General features: G+C 38.9%; 1 protein-coding gene across 5 annotated transcripts in view; it reads left to right on the forward strand.

Annotated features, from left to right (window-relative positions):
• The window catches only part of EPS8 (epidermal growth factor receptor pathway substrate 8), a 144,222-nt gene that overhangs the window by 40,597 nt on the left and 86,087 nt on the right, over positions 1-17,538 (forward strand). The gene's annotated exons all lie outside the window — the stretch shown is intronic.

Genomic DNA, 17,538 nt, shown 5'->3' on the forward strand with positions numbered 1-17,538 from the left:
AGATTTAGGCTTGATATAAGGAAGAATTTCTTCACCATGAGAGCGATGAGGCACCGGCATAGGTTGCCCAGGGAAGTTGTGGTTGCTCCATCCCTGGAAGTGTTCAAGGTCAGGTTGGATGGGGCCTTGGGCAGCCTGATCTAGTGGGATGTCCCCATTGAGTTGGAACTCAATGATCTTTAAGGTCCCTTCCAACCTTAACTATCCTATGATTCCATGATTCTATTTTTGCTATGTACTTTAAGTTATCTTCTGCTTGACTGCAGCTGTAGTGAAGGATCAAAGAGGAAGATGAAAACTTTTTAAAAACAGTAAGGCTTCTTGCAGTATTTAAAGTGAAGGTGGCAAAAGCAGAGCACGTGACCCCTTTGCACAACTGATGAGACTTCTTGCTGGGTTAGAGCTGTTGGGGAATTAACCTCCTCTGCCTCCAGCAATTTTTTGAAGCTTGTCATCTTGACATTTTCCCCAGCACAATTTAAACATACTGTCAGCTGCCTTTAGTGGCTCAGTTAAAATCACCTTCACTAAGGAGTATTTAATTATGTCTTCTAATACCTTACTCGAGTTCCCCTCCTGGATTTTTGAGAATCTGGAGAATGTTGCTAATAGCATGGAGCCAGGAATAAATTAATAGCAGGACCATAGCTGTGCTTTTTACAGCTGACACATTCTCCAAGACTAGTGATGCTCCTCCTGTACTTCTTCAAATTCATTTGTTCCATTTCAGTTCAGTCTTTTGAAATATTTTGTGATGAATGAGTTCACTTTACTAGCTGGTGACCAGCAGCAGCTGTTCATCGTCATGCTTAAAATTGAATCCATCTGTCAGTGGGCTCTTTAAAGTGTGAGTTTTACATTGTTGGGAGACCTGATTACACCAGAGCAGTATCTGGGTGCTGTTTGCCAAAAAGAAAAAATAGTATCAAAATGAAGTGTGTTTGGATGGGCTCTGGGATACCCTTGCAATTCCATCTCTAGAGCCATTATTTAGCCTGCTGAGAGGAGGGCAAAGTGGCTACAAGCAGTACTTTTACACTGACAGCAGATAGGTGTTCAGATGTAGGCTGAAAACAGGAGATGACCTGCCGTAAGCTTTGTAGAAACCATTTGCAGTGCATGCTGCCTGTTTTTTTAATCCTGACCCTTTGATGAAACTCATCACCAGTTCCTTACATTTTGTGATTGTAGATTGGGGCAGATTAATGTTTGTCAGAGAAAGCCAAAGAGGAAAAGACATGGCTTATTCAAATCAGCAAAAGGCAACAGCACTTTCTTTTTTTTCTTTTCCTCCCACTATATATGCATAATTTCTTATTTTCTTTTATAAGCAGAAAAGGATGAAATGTATCTGCTAAAGCTGTTTTGCAAGCTGCATTTAAGGTCATGTTTGAGAGCAATAAATGGTCACTTGCTGACTGCACTAATTATTCTCATAATTTTATGTAAAAGCTTTGGTCCTTAGTTATGTTCTTAGTAAATTATGCATTGGATATGGAAACCAACTGATTCTTGGCCTGCAGTCTGTTGGTCTTATCCACAGGTAAGTTCTCATGTTTTCCTTTTTCTCAGTTTGTTCCTCACCAAGACTTTTGTGGGAGGATTGGGCTTTTACTAGGGTGTATGTATAGCTTTATGGAAAAGCATTTCTTGCCAGTAGAAGCTTATTCACCAGAGTACTGCATGTTTACCCAAGTATGTAATTTTCATGATATCATTTCACTTTAGGGAAGAAAACCTTCCTTGGAGGAGCAGAACAGCAGTACAGCCTCTTTTGCCACTGCAAAACTCTTCATTACATAGCAAGAGAGCTATATCTTATTTCTAGTCTGGTCTCCAGCTGCAGAGAGCACCCTTTGTCAGTGGTCAGATGAACGTCTCAGAAGCCCACATCATTCACGGCAGCAGCAGACCTCATGCAATGAGTTAAGTCTGGGTTAACTCATTAGCCTTTCTCCGCTATAAGCTTCTGTGTCTCACTTTTGCCGTTGCGGTCTGCAATCATCGCTGCTCAACAGTGCATTCCTAATGTAATGCCAAGCCAGCACTTTCATTAACACTGAATTCGGTGCTGGCAGAAGCGTAGAGAAAGGTGATGGTGAGGAACCAAATCAAGCCCGAACACCCAGACTGGCTTTGTGAGTTTGTGTTTTATGTCAGTAGAAGCTAGTACAATGTCTGTGAAATGAAATGTCCACTGTCATATGGTAAGAGAAGAACCTCTAGGCATATATAAAATGGCACTATGTATAGGAGAGCCTGTTATGGCTGTGTAACTGAGAATTGCACATTGAATCAAGAGGTTGATTGATGTTGACTTGTGTTAAGAAAATATGTCTGACACAGGGAGTCAATACGTGCTCTTTTTTTCCTTTAAGTGCATTGTTTTTCCTGCGTGTGTTTAATCAGAGAACGTAGCAGGGGAATGCCCTTGCTTAACAGCTAACAATCCATTGCTCTCTTCCTTTATAATACTTAACAGAGTTAAAATACTGTTACTAAGATCTGGCCCTCATTTGAACACCCACTTGGGACTTCAGATTATAAACACGCAGTATTAGTAAATTAGTTGCAGGCACACAGTATTTGATCCTTCATCATTTAACCTAACAAGCAGTAAAAGCTGTGCAACAGTGACCACATGAAAAGCCGTGTTCTGCAAACCCATAGACAAATGTGTTCCCTTGCTGGGAGCACTTGTACCTCTGAAAACTGTTGCATTCTGATTTTAGCTTTTCAAATTTCACAAATTGGGCCTGAATGGAAGGATCTGGCAGGAAAGGAAAAATTTTCTTTCCCTTCCCACATAGAGAAATGGAAGAGAATATGGAAAGCTTATGGAAAGAGACAGGGATTTTTTTTTTTATGTCAGGAGAAGCCATGTGGTGCAATGTCTCTGTGAAGAAGCTCAGAATGTGTGCATGCAGAACCAGCCCACTTGGTTCCCGCCTCCTTCTCCAAGATCATCGTGAGCAGACAGGGTATGCCAAGCCCACTGCTGCCTGGATATTTGAAGAGGCAGCATTGATATCTAAGAGGATTATGAATTAAATTCTCAATGCCTTGTCTAGACTGTACTGATCATTAAGGATAAAATGATTTATATTTAAAACCAAGTTCTTTTCCTTTGGCTTTTACAACCATTTTAAAAGATCAGCTCTTTTTTGGCACCATGATACACTTTAAGTGGAAAAGCTGATCGGTGCTTAGGTACTCTGTATCTTTAGTTTCTCACTGAAAACTATATGAATAATAATTTTTGTGAATATGTGACTCGATACAGGTTTAATAAGTATATTGCTGAGATAAATCCATAGCATAAGCAGTATGTTTGGTGCTGCATAAAATTTTTGTGTTTTCATGAGTAGTTAGGAGTAACAGTCTAGTATCTGGTTTAATTTTTGTCAGGCATGCACAAATATCTTGTTCCTGGAAATGGAGAGCTGGGAATAGAGTAAGGAGCAGACAGCCCTGTAATCTCCATTACTTGCTGTAATTCTTGATGAAGATCTGGAACTGCAATGGTTGAGCCATTAAGAATGTGATAGACATCAAAACATTTTGGAATTGCTAGCAACCCAAATTTCATTTAATACACCTTAGTAGGCAATGCTGTGTTGGCATTATTACAGTTCCCTAGTTTATAGTGTTGCTGCTACAGCAGAAGCTGACTACACTTTTGTATCACTTGGAAATGTACATTTCTTTCATTTTAGTTATTTAGGTATTCTATATGAAAGATCTGCTGATGTATAGAAAATGTAAAGTTATGAAAATGTTTACTCTAATATATCATTGCCAATATCTTTGCCTACAAGATCGCTTCTTAATGCAGCCTAGGTTATAAATGGGAGAGTTTAGTTTTTTTGCAAGTTTTTGTTACTTTTACTTTTTTTTTTTTTCAGTAAGTGAGGTGGGATACAGCATCCTGGAAGCCATGCAGAAATTCTTGCTGTTATCTACTGCATCTGGAAAGGAAATGTTTAGAAGGAAAAGTAAAAGGCTGCTCTGAGCCATTTATTCACAATCTTCCCTGGAAGCACTGTATAGTAGTATACTGTGTAACCCAATAGCATATGTCACGTAGAAGCAATGAGCTAAAGGTTACATTTGTTTCCAAATGTAAGCACCCAACATTATGGATATCTAATTACCAAATTTATTTACCTGATCACAATTTACTTTTATCTCTTCCACAGTCAAACACTACTGTGATTAAGTTGTACTGTGTGATATTTCAATGGGCCGTATGAACTTTACTTTTTTGGTGACAGGACTGTTTCGGGTGTGCAGAAAAGCCGCTGCAGATTGCCACTCCACTGAAATCCTCAACAGTGAGCGAAATGCCAAGCTGTAGCTGTTTGGCCTTGTGATGGGTTGTGTGTAAAGAGATACAAAGCCGTCTCCATTTCCTCTATACCTACCATCTGCTTTCATGTGTTTGTGGGCAGTACAGCTACTAGGTAGCTGCCTTAGGAATTATCTGTTGTTTTCTTTTAAGGAGAGGAACATGTGCTTGTCAGAGTCAGCATTGTGCCACTTGCTGTTGGTCTCCTCTTTGCCATTGCTCAAACACGTGCACCAGGTCAGTAAGAGAGGGCACAGGCAGCTGGATCACACTGCGATTTCAAAGAATAGCCACATTCCTGCTGGCATAATTTACATTTCACTCCTCAGCTGCTCTACGGTTAGGTCAAGGCAAACCTGCAGTACTGGCTTTGTGGCACAGGCTGCTCTGAAGCTGGGTGTGTTTACCAAGCTCCTAATATCCGTCTGATTTATGCTTGTCAGTGTGCTTTCTGCAGCATAATCAACAACCCTTGCTAACATTCTGTAGCTCTTATGCAGGTCCCACAACAATTGCTTTGAGTAACATAGGGCTTTAACAATGTTCTGTTTTCTGTGGCATTTTTGGAAAAGAGAAGACTGTTATGCTACTTTCTTGGTTGATTGAATTGCTTATAAGTAGGGATCTGATTCAGCCGACAGCTTACACAGTACTGATATTTTCTTACCAAACTGTTCTGGGTAGGATTATGTGCTCCCGAGAGTGCTTCAGGGACCTGTGAACTTTAGCACCTGCCTGTTTACAGGAAGGTGCAGCTGGTGGCAACTAATGATTCCTGCAATAGAGATGAAGTGCAGAAAAATATGGTTTGTATAGCAGATAAGAAAATGCAAGTTCCTTCTGTGAAAAGGAAGAGTAAAGTTCAGGATACTGGCAAGACATTGATACACCTGTACAGTTTTATAACATTAAACTGCAAACATCAGTTGAAAGTTCTGTTTTTTAAAGAGGAAGAGTATCATTCTTACCTCAGTTTTCATGCTAATCCCTTTGTGGTGTGAGGAAGGGACTTTCTGTGTCTAACATTCTTCGTGAAAGTCACAAAGATCACCTGCTTTATGTTGTGGTGAACCATGGAGTTTGGTTGCTAAGAGATGCAAAATGTTAAAGCAAATGGATCATGTATGAGTCATTATGATTATGTATTGCAAAGGTAGGCTTAGTTTTTCTTATTTCTTGTCCGATTGCTTTTCACATTTAAAGAAAGCTGTTGTCTTTTCCTTCTTCTGTACATGATTGTTTTAACAGTTCTTACAAATCCTTTCTGTATGCTTTAAATAAAACAACTTGGAATATTCCTTCTGCAGCTCCTAAATTGTTTCTCACACTTCTTACTCTTGTTTGGAGAAAAGAAGCTCCAAAGAAATTCAGACAAGAAATTTTTCTATTTATTTATTATTGTTAGTCATCTTAAAAGCAAAACAATGCAGGGAAAAAAACCTTTCTGTCATGTGACCGTAGAAAAGCAGCATGTCATTTTAAGCTAGCTCATTGCTTAATGGATTGTATTATTTGGGGGGAAAAAAATAGGAAAACCTTTCTCTGTGCTGTCATTGAAGGTTATTATAGTGCCACTGCTTATCTTCACTCATAAGGATTTATTTTTTCCCATCACATAACCATTTTCAGTTAAACATGCTTTTCAAATTTAGTGTCAATATGGAGAATACAATTAATCAAGCAGCTGTAAGTCACGGTCTACTTTCCCTGCTCCTTTCTCCCAGTTAGTTCCTCCTTTCTGTAATTCTCAGTGCTCTATCTGCATGGGGTTGGACGGATGTAATTTTCTATGCTATCTCTTCACTAGACTTATTTCCATTCTCTTCTGGCAAAGAAACTCTCATGACCGAGCCAGCAAAACCTTCCAGATGCTGTTTATAACTTATTTTAGTGATTACGTTTGTTCCCACAGGTGACTATAAGTAGGAGGAGTTCCTGAAATCTATTGCTCTTCTGATCCTTCAGCTTTCATTTGAATAATTGCTGTCTGCTCTGGGCTTTTCCACAAAATTATGCAGGTGAGCTGAGTTCTTCCCAAGTGTGTTTAACCAGCCTGTTAGGCTCATGGCTTGCTACTAAAGACCTGGGTGGCCCAGCAAAGCAATAGGAACGTGTTGGTTTTCTGACTTTCTGTTGCTTCCAGGATATGCACAAGCTGTCACTTGGTGCTCTGAATTGTTCTGTGCTCAGGTGTTAGGTGCTATGTTTGCTGCTGAAGTAACAGACCATGACTGTGTGCCATCAACAGACACGTGAGATGAACTTTGTGATGTATGCAGGAAGCTGCTGGAATGGCATTGGATTATATACAATGCCTGGTGCTCACAGAAATCTCTGTAGTAAACCCCTGTGACAAGTTTGATAGGGGTTCAATAAGCATAGTTGAAATGTTATGGGTTTCTGGCATAATGTATGTTAGTGATTTTATGTGCTCAGTTTCCATTTATCAATGCTGTTCGAAATCATACGCATTGAGATTTTTCAAAGCAGACTGGAAAATGTAATACTGCAAGTAGTATTCATGTCACTAGGAATTCTCATTGTTCTCTATTCTGCTTTGTAAATTTAGACTTTTTAGATTTTCTCCTTTATTATTTCAAGTTTCATGCTTAAAAAAATTACGATAACTAGGCAAGTGTGCCTTTTTAAAGTCCGTATTTTTTTGTAGAATCACAGCATAATAAAATTGATCTTAGTCCTAGGGGCTTTGAAAAGACTGCAGTAGTTGTCTAGGTATTGACATTGTATTATCCTCTTTGCATTGAAACTTAGAGTGATTTAGTGTTTTGTTGATAGTAAATTCATGATTTCTTCACTTAAACTACTGTGAGTAACTATACTTTGAGTTTCACATTTCCTTTTACAAAGGTATTGACCATTGTAAAATTAGAATGCAATAGATGGATATTGCACAGTAACAAGGTAAACATTTACTTAATAAATAAAAGAATTCTTGGTTAACGCCCTTGGAAAACTCAGTGAGGAACTGCATACAATACTTAACTCATAAAGATGATGACAATTCTTTGTTGATATGCAAATTTGTATGTCATTTAGGGAAGAGGTAAAGCAGCACCTTGAGCGTCAATACTGCTTGACTGTGTCTTAAAATATTTCTTTTGAGGTGGAGCTTTGAAAGAATGTATTATTAATTATGAAAGAATGTGTTATTTGCTATTTGAGGACTTTAATGATTTCAATTATCATTTATGAAAGTACATAACAAAATTAGTGCATGGTGTGCAATGCTGATACATCTTAGACTGTTGACCCTTTGAGCATTTGTAGCTTATCAGCAGTGAAGTGTCTTGTAAAAGAAGATAGTTTTTGGTGAGAATTTGAAGCGCTAACATTACTTATACTTTGTAGACCTTCAGAATATGATTCTTCTGAGATGATAAAAGCATGATTATCACAACAATCTTAGGCTTCATTTGAAGTTAGTTTCCTGACACCAAGCTACAAGGTTTATATGCTTTTGTTTTATTTTGTTGATAAAATTTTGTCCACCTCAGGTTGATCTTAGCTGGGAGTACACGGTCTTAATCTTAAGGATTTCCTTTCTAAACGTTAGGATTTTGTTCCAAAAGTTATGAGGTATATTGCTTCAAACAACTTTAAGCATATAGTAAAGGCCTAGTAGAGCCAATGTGTAGACTTCAAGCAGGGGCTGCAGTAGAAGACTTAATGTTTTTAATTTTGTCCTGAAGGAAAGAACTTGGTTTAAATCTGATATGGATATGTGGAATTTTTTGTTATTTTTCTTTACTGGTGGGTGTATAATTTGTAATCAGACTGAATTTTTTTTTTAATAGTGAAGAATCACTTGAGTGCTGTATTTAACTAAAATGGCGTTTCTGTACTAAATTTCACTCCAAATTGTCATAACCATTGAGAGAGTAGGTCTATGGTAAGAACAAGCAGGAACGTTTCTGGTTTCAGGGGTTAGGAAAAAGACTCATTGTGTTATGAGTTAGTGAGGGTCCACAGTGTATCCAGCTAAGGGGCAGAATGAGGCAAATCTTTCTTGAGACATTATTTTCTTTATGCACGATAACCTGTTTCAGAGATGATATGTTCAGGCAGGACAGGGACATCTCCAAGTCCCTCAGCCCAAGTAGTAGTGTTGGCTCTGGTCTAGGAGAAATCCTGAAACGGTGACTGCACTTTTGTTGAGCTGTGTCCATGGCATATGTGATGCTTGCTGTTGTTGCAGGAGCAGCTTCTGTTTCAGCTCAGAGCAAATCAAGGATCAGTGGTACCACGCAGGAAGGAGGAACATACAGAGCCTTTTCCCCAAGGGCTTTTCTATTAGCCCAACAGATGTTTTCCCGTTGACTTAGCAGGGTCACTGGCTTCAGCTGTAGCCTTTAAATAGGACATAAATCTGTCAATAGATACTGAAGATAGCTGTGAATTTGGGAGGAGGGAAAGAGGAGCTCTTTTTAGAGGTGAGGTGGAACCATGGCCTGTGGCTCTGCTGGGATGAGGGAAGGAGAGAGGTAAAATGATATGCCGTTTAGAAAGGAGTGTAACGTCGATTTGGATAAGTGTGAGACCAGGTCAGACCCTGTCCCTTGTGCACTGCTTGCGGATCCCTGCAGTGGTTCTCTATGTGCAGCTGTCATTTTCCCCTCATTAGTGTCTGTGGATGTTACTGCACTTGTGGTAGAATGCAAATCCTACATATGGAGTTGGGACATAAGTGTGGGATAAATTTGTTTCCTGTAGAAAAAGGAAAAGTAAACCCTAAATGTGCCACCCTTATCCCCATAATAAGGAGTGCAGGAGGGGTGCATGGGGGCACAGGCATTACATGTCTGATAAGGGGTTCAGTCTATCAACCCAAGGCCCCAAGCAGTTTTCACCCTTCCCTTATATTTCAGTGGTTATTGATAATAGTTGTGACCAATGCAGATAATGCCTAGGGAGCTGCATGTCAGTTTTTATTTTGTTGTGTCTGTTACAGTGACAAAGATGACTTTGGTATCAAGAATTTTTTGGCAGTTTAATTAAAGGCCCTGTTGACTTTTACCTCAACTGTCTTTCACCTATTCCTATGGCAGTGCTCAGAAAACTCCCTTTGCTAGCTGCTGTCTAAATATTTAATTTGAGCCGAGGGAGAAAACCAATTCACTTCTCTTGCATTCTTACTTTAAACCTTATAACATTGGCAACACAGAGTTTTACACCTACCCAGGCTTCCTAAATCTTCTGCAGGCGACTGGGCAGGCAGCCAGTGGGGGTACCTGCTCCTCCGCACGAGACTCTCCCATCGGGGCAGCCTACTGCTGTCTGGACTCAGCTGATTGTCACTGCCTGGCATGTTGCCTGTTCCCTTCTCTTAAACACGTCATTTGGGAAGATCATCAAGGACTTAAAAGTAGGAAGAAAACAGCTGCCCACTGCATAGAGACAGGGAGGGGGCTTCTGGTCCCAGCACAGGAAATAAACTTCAGTGGATCCAGGCATGATTGTTCTTAATTTATTGCTTAGTGCTTATGTTTCTGCAGTAAACTTTACTTCTCCCCCTCCCCTAAATAGCAATGCTTGAATTAAATTACTTACCAATGCATTCTTGAGCAATATGAAAGGTCTAAGTCCAAGGTAACTTATGGCACCTTGTTCAGCCTATATTTTTCTGTATTCCAATAATAGAAACTGTTTCTAGAATGTATGAAACACTTTGTAGCCTGATCTTTTGAACTGGAGAGACAGGGTTATGGCTGGTTCATCTCTCTGTAATCACGCTGTCTTTAGTGCAACCATTTTTATGAGAAAGTTAACAAAATAATCACTTGTTTTGGGCTTGGTTTTTTTTTTTTTTATTTTTTTTTTTTTTATTTTGCTGAGCTGAACTTTGGGGACTGTTCTGTGTACTCCATATTGTTTGCACAGTAAAAGATAACATGGGTGCTAGTTTGATGAACCTACTAACCATTTCTTGTCCCACAACTAAATTGCCAGTGAAGACATCAAAAAGGATTACCACAGGATGGGAGAAAATCGTAGCTGAGTTTTGAGGAGCATTAGGTTAGATTTGGTAGCTCTGTGACTGGGCGGTCCAGAGACTGGAGTTTTGAGAGTGTCTTTGTGCTCTGTGCTTACTCTCTCACAGGGCAGTGACTCACAGATGTAAATGTTGGGCCGCACCTATGTTGTCACCAGCTTTGGTCCTGGTGGGGATGAAAAGAAGAGCTTGTTGGGCTGAGTGCCAGTCTGTTTGCTTGGAAAGGAGCTCTGTATGGAGGTGGGACAGAGGGATGCTCCCAAGTGTTCCCCTTTTCCTAGGAGAGGAAGGTGGCAGGAACTGCTCGCATTCCAGAATCAGCCCACAAGAAATGAGTAGAGCCACACCAAGCTGAACTGCAGCATTGTTCCACTGTTTTGGCATTAGCCCTTTTAACTGCATTAGATTTTAATTTCTTTGTATTTTTTTCCCCCCGAAGCACACAATCCTACCTTTTGACTAGTTGGACTTCTCAGTTCATTTGCTAGATGCAGTCTCCCTTCATCCTTCGAATGGCAGTGTGCTGTTGGATGTTAGTCTCTGACCTTCAGAAGTAGTCATCTAATTAAGGAGTGGGTTGATCACATAGTCTATGTTTGACCAAATTACTAGGAAATAACTTTGTGAATGCTAATGATGCTAAATATAGACTACTTGAAGTCCTAGTGCTTGCAGAAGCATCTGCAACTTTTTTCCCCTCCCGTGTTCAGCCAGCCTCAGGCTGCTGTGATTCAGCAGAAGTGTGGCTTTTTGCTTAAACTGCTTATACTCAAAACCTTGCTCAAGCTACGCAGGAGTTACTTGGAAAAAAAACATCATTTCTTTCACGGTCTGCTTTTCATGATATGTTTTTTCATAGCTGATGTGACATTTAAAAAAATATTGCTGTAGAATGATGTGTCTTTAGGAGATACTGTACTGGCATTTGGAGAACAGTTTATAAGTTTTAATTCTGAACTAAAACCCCAGTGATACTGAAGCTTGAGGTTTTAATAGAAGTAGTGACATTGATATTTGTAGGAAGAGTTTTAAAGATGCAAATTGTGCTTTCAACTTCAAGTTAAATCCTACTGTAGTTTATTATAACCTTTTTTTTTTAAAAAAAAAGAAAAGAAAATTGTCAGTTGGCTTGAGTGTCCTCCAAAATTCTTGGGAAAAACCTTTGCTTCCTTACGTTACCCTAATATTGGTACTTTTATTTTGCACAATTCGTTATGCTTTACATTGATGCTTTGTTATTTTACCTTACAGTATTTATGTTAAACAGTTTAAAGTAGTACTAACAATTTAACATATTAGTAAATATATCAAATTGCAAACATCCCCACCTGATGTTTTTGAGAGGATTTATAGAAGTTTTCTGTACATTTGTAAAATGTCCTGAATCTGTAAGAGGAATGTGCTGTGCATAGTGAGTCACGTTAAATGATTCCCAGTTGCAGCTCCCATGAGTCTGAGTGCCTTTTAACGTTTATGGAGCGTACTAGTTGTGCGTAGGCTAAAGCTGCTTCGTGAGCACTGGTGACTACTTCATATGCAACATTGATGTCTGTCCTACTTTTGGATTGATTCTGTCTTTCAGTTTCCTTCTCTACTACACCCAGCCTCCCCCTCCTCCTTTCCTGAAAAGGATAATGACTCTGCTTTTAAAATATTGTCTATTTTCCTTTAGTGTGAAGCAGGACTTAATTGAAACAAAATTACTTTTTAAAGCAGTGTTTTTAATTATTTTGCTTTAGAGAGAGAACTTTATTTTAGTGGGTGTATTTATTTACTGTTCACTGTTAAAGCTCCTACTGAACTTTCAAAGACAAGTAGTGAATGTGAGGAAAGGGGATGCTTTCAAGTAGCTAAATAGTAATTGGGGACCTGAACACGTTGAAAAACTACACTCTTTTTCTCTCTATTTTTTTTTTCCTCTTTCAGAAATCTTCCCCCCCTCCCTGGCTTTTTGTTACCATACTTTGTATTCTGGGATTTATATCAGTGTGCGTCATTGAAGAATTCTTGCTTCAAACTCATGATGTTTGAATTCCTTTCAATAAATTATTAGAATGTGAAGCAGAAAATGCTAGATTTAAGAATTTAATTTCTTCTTTTTTTTTTTTTTTTTTTCCAATTATGAAACACTGAGAAAGGAAGGCTTTGGATAATAACAACTGTGAATCTGAGAGAGATTAGTATGGTCCTGAAGATGCTTTGGAGTGGGTATACAGTTGGCATGACAGCCCTTATTTTGCTTCCTCATTATAAGCATTTTTGCTTCAAACCTGTTCTGCTTGTAAGGATTATGAAAACACACCTAGAACTGAAATGCACAAGACACTAGGACTCACCAGAATAAGTGTCAGTGTGTAGAGATTCACCAAGCGTAAATTAAGTATGATTTCATTATGTTATTGTGTCTTTATAGTTATTTAGCTTCTGTCACTACTAGTTAAGAGCTTGTTTTAATAAAAGGGCTTTAATTGGAATAAAAATAAACAGTTGCCAAAGTATCTTACTGTACTGTAGTTTCTGATTTATTTTTGGTTGTATTTAAATGTGACACATTATAACTTTATGATACACAGCAAATACACAGATTACTTTACAGTACCCTGCATGGATTTTTGTAGAGATTTGTTGATTTAACAGCCATCTGCAGCTGAGTGGTGACGGTACATTTAAGCTGGTGCTGCCACGCATCTGGTCCTACTTAGTCCTTAGAAATTCTGCTCTAACAAAAGGTATCAGTGGTTTTAGCTCAGCCATGAGCAACTTTTGTATGCCTGAGTGTTTTAGGTGACTTGGGTACACCTAAATCTGTGTAGTTAGTAACTGGCAACATATAAAATATCAAGAATGCATAGCATTGGCTGGTGTCTTAAGCTACAAATTGATACAAAAAGAGGAAACTGGTGATAAGGGAGACATTTGGGATTACACTGGCTAATTAATTGAGTTTAGAGACAAATCTTGAGTTTAGAGAGAAATCTTTCATGAGGGCTTTGGTCATGTTCTCTCTTAGCAGGTTTTGTTTATACTGACATAGAGAAAGGTTGAATAAAGGATATGAAGCAGTGAAATGGGGCCCTGACTCTTCCCCATTAGCCAGTGCTCCCAGATAGGGCCAGGTCAGACTCTTTCCTTCAGTCCTCATAAACCTCACCTTTTCAGTCCATCAGTTTTTCTGTTTTACTCATAATTTAAGGAAAGCAAGGCTGGTGGGAACCATGTGAATGAAAGTGCAGGAATACAGGCAAAATGAAGAGCCCTGAGGAAATCTGTTTTGTAGCAACCTCTCTAGGAAGAGGATTGAGTAGAGGCTTATGAATAAGTTTTCAACCTTTTTTTTTTTTTTTCTTTTAAATCTGTTTTTTTTTTTTTTTTTGCTTTGTTTTCTTTTAATAGCTATCAGTCTAGTCATTTTCCAGTCACTTATTCTCAAGAAAAAACAGGGTATGCCAATTTAAGTTGCAATGAAAGAGGCATGGAGAAACAAAACTAAAGGCACCCTTTCTCCTCAGAGCTTCTTTTTTTTTTTTTTTCTCCCATCTCGTTTTTTGTTTTTTTTTTTTTTCCCCCCTTTGCTTGTCAAAAGACACAGATCTGTCTTCTCTTCAGAAGCAGAAGACTTCCTTTGAGCACTGTATCAAAGTGCAGGGGGCTGTTAAGCACTTGTGCATTTTAGGTTGGAAGAAAAAAGTCAATCTGGTTATTCACTTCTGTGATCAGTCAAGGAGATAACTCAGAAGTGCGAGTGGGTACTTTGTTTCTGTTTTTTATCCAAATCAGGAGGGAAAGAAAAGTATTATAAGTTGGTGACAGCTTCAAAGCACAAATATGGATACTTTAGTAACCATCATGTCATCTAAATACCAGACACCTGTCCAAACATCAGGGTTAGCCTAGAAAAAATATTTTTATTTATTTTGCTACCTGGGTTGTTAGTGTCTGCTAAAATTTCTGTTTGCAGCTGGGCTTAAATGCATTTTAATTCTGTTTGTATTAACAAATGTTTGAAAAATGCAGAACTATAATGCCACTTATAAATTCGGACACATAGTTTTTAAATTTTTAAACAGAAATACAAAATGAGAACATGGTAGCAGATCAGTGGATTGCTTAATGGAGAAACTGCCTGTCCTGACCTAAAGCCCTTTCAGAATCTATTTGCAGTGATGTGGGGTGATGCAGTCCATATACATTCACAGATCACTTCTCCAAATGAGTTGATTTTGCAACAAGAAATTCAATTTCAAAGCATTTTACTGAGAAGTTTTCCTGTTTTAAGATTGAAAATGCTTACATTAAACCTTTAGACAACCAAGGGCATGTTTGTTTTCCAGGGGGACCAAGGAGGCTTTAGTTTTGATGCCCATTAGCAACAACTCTTGTGCAGATTGCGTGTGAGCCATGTAGTGTGTGCCCATCCTCTCCCAGTTCCTTGCACGAGTGCTGTGTGCCTCCTCAGGAGGAAGCATATGAGAGACTCACTGGAGCGGTGACTCCTGGGTGAGGGTGGGTTAGAGGAACTTCAGGAGAAAAGGATAGGAAAGTACCCAGATTCTCACTGAATAACTGGGTAAAGTTGCATAGGGCAAGTGTTCTGAAGTGTTTTAACAAACAGAGCCCTGCAAGGTTTATGCACAGTCATTTCAGAAAGCAAAAATCAGTTGAGGAATGGAAATGAAGGTGGCGGAACACCTTAGTGAGAGGTGGGATTGAAGGAATTCTTACTACATGCATAACACATTCCTTCATCATCTGAGTCTCCATTGTGAGTGAGTGAGTAGTTTCAAGAAGGGGAGAAAACGATGATAACAGAGGGAGCTGCTTAGGGAGGTAGTACAGAAGACATTGACTGGGAGGTAGAATGAGGTATGGAAACAGAAGTGTTGATGTCCTTAATGTTTGTTATCATGCTAGCTCTGTTGTGTGCTAGATTTATAGGGTGGTTTGGGTTTTTTGGTATGAGTTCTTTATGTAAGCTCTTCTGTGGAAAAGTTTTGACACAGTGATGCACTTGCAGTTTGGTAAGTGCCTGTCTGGTAAGAATCTATCTTCTCCTGCAGTGTGTGGTATTTTGATTGATTGTGGAGTTGAAGGAAGGTCACTTCCTAAGGGATTTCTCTGTTGTATTTACCAAAACAGTATGTGTAGCTACAGGCTAAGATATCTGATGAGCTCAAGCAGTGATAACGTAACAGTGTTGGTCTAGTGATGCCCAGGCATACCTGCTTTTAGGGTTGGACCAAAAAAGCTCATTGTCTCATTATGTGGATGAATGGGCTCATGTGAGAGATCTTTAATGTATTTCTTTGTTGTACTGTCTGCATGTGATCCAGACTGAGGCCATGCTCAAACACAAAAGCTGATTGTACAGTAGGTTGGTTTAGGAGGTAGAGAAATGCAAGCACTCACCAGGTTGTGCTCATCAAGTCCAAACAAGGAAACAAGTAATGAACTTAAGGGGACATCTGCTGATACAGTCTGGAAGTTTGTTTCTGGCTTCCACTTGAGTCGTAAGAACTGGCAAATAATACTTCTCAGTGTTTCCTTGTGAAACAGGAACATCATATGCTACTATTAGACTGTCAGGAATATAAAAGCATATTTTATATACATTATATTCTCCCTCCCTGGGGAGGGAGCTTTCCCTCCTCTCCCCAGAACTACCATGGCCTGCAGGGGAACACTGGTAGGATTTGATCCTGGACCAGAGAGGGCTCTTCTGAGCCTCAGAGTGCAATGGCTGTGAAACTAGTGAACTCCTGGTAGCTGTGCTGATGCTCATCCGATAATGACTCAGCCCTTTATGCCAGGTACATTTGAACGACATTTAATTCTTGCAGAAGCTAGACATAAAGAAAAGGCTTGGCAGCTTGAGTCATGAAAAGCCATGAATTGGAGAGAAGTTGATTTAGCTTATTTAATTGTGTGCCAGAAACTCCATGTAAATTGTCTGACCTAAAGATGCAACTGAAAAGAGTGAGATCCTCTAATCTTCTTTGGCACCATTTTAAGACTCTCTTCAGTGTAAGGAAAATATTTTGTTGATGCCAACCATTTCCTGAAATATGGAAGGAATGGAAAGCTCTGACTGTCAGTAGCAACGTGAGACTATAAGTGGTTCTGTTTCTACCTTAGATTTTTTATTTGATGGCATGAGATGAAATCAATCCAATGTATCACAGGCATGTGTGTCATTACTGGCACAAACTGAGTGGTTTTAGTAATTTTTTTCTAGAAGACCTGTTACTAGTTCAGCAGTTGTATCTGTCCATGAAGATGAACAACGGAATTTGTTGAAGTCTTTACTACTAATGCAGTGACAGTGAGACTTTTTTTTATTAAAAAAAGAGGAAAACAATAGAAAAAAGGAAACTGATATAGCAGACCTTCTTACCTTAAAGACTAAAATAGTGCTTGGCTTCTTTATAAGAAATTTCAGGCTTGATATAATTTTTTGGAGGATGCCTTTCTGAAAAAAAACTGGCAGTGTGACACACATCAGCAACACTGACTTTTTACTGAGATGTTGCTATAGATGCAGGTGTTTCCAGGTGGAAGCAGGATATAGGCTATGTTTGATTTAAGAGAATTAGTTGGTTTTCAGGAGCTTCAAATCAGTTAATGGTAAGAAAATAATGGTGACATATTTTGCCTGTGTGTCCTGGGAGCCAAGATTCCTGTTTTCCTATGTGTGTCTTTATTTCAGAGGCTTCCTTATCTCTCTGACTTTGAGGTTTCAAAGAGCAGGCACAATTACTAGTTATTTATTCCAAGTATTGCTAAAGTATACTCCAAAATATTTTAAGACCTCACTTTCAAGCATACATTTTCTCTCCTAATAGTATGTAAGAAGTAGCAGATTGCCAGTTTGAATGCTGAGAACTTGCATGGCCTGTTTTTTTTCCAATCACTTGCTAACCAGTCCTGTAAAATGCAGTTTAGTCATATTCAGGGTATTAGAAGTTAAAGTACTTTTTTTGTGGTCTAGAGTCTTCATTGAGATGATAAGCTGGAATTTATGTATAATATATTATGTTGTAATCTCATTTTCTGTACTATACCTGCAGCCAACGCATTTGACATTGAACTTTCACAGAGAAAACTGCTTGTCAAACCTTTAGTGTGAATGCACTTGCTTAATGATTTGTTGCTCTGGTTCCACCCTCTCACCACTAGGATTGCT

This window comes from Cuculus canorus, chromosome 1, assembly GCF_017976375.1.
Source record: "Cuculus canorus isolate bCucCan1 chromosome 1, bCucCan1.pri, whole genome shotgun sequence".
Lineage (NCBI taxonomy): Eukaryota > Metazoa > Chordata > Aves > Cuculiformes > Cuculidae > Cuculus > Cuculus canorus.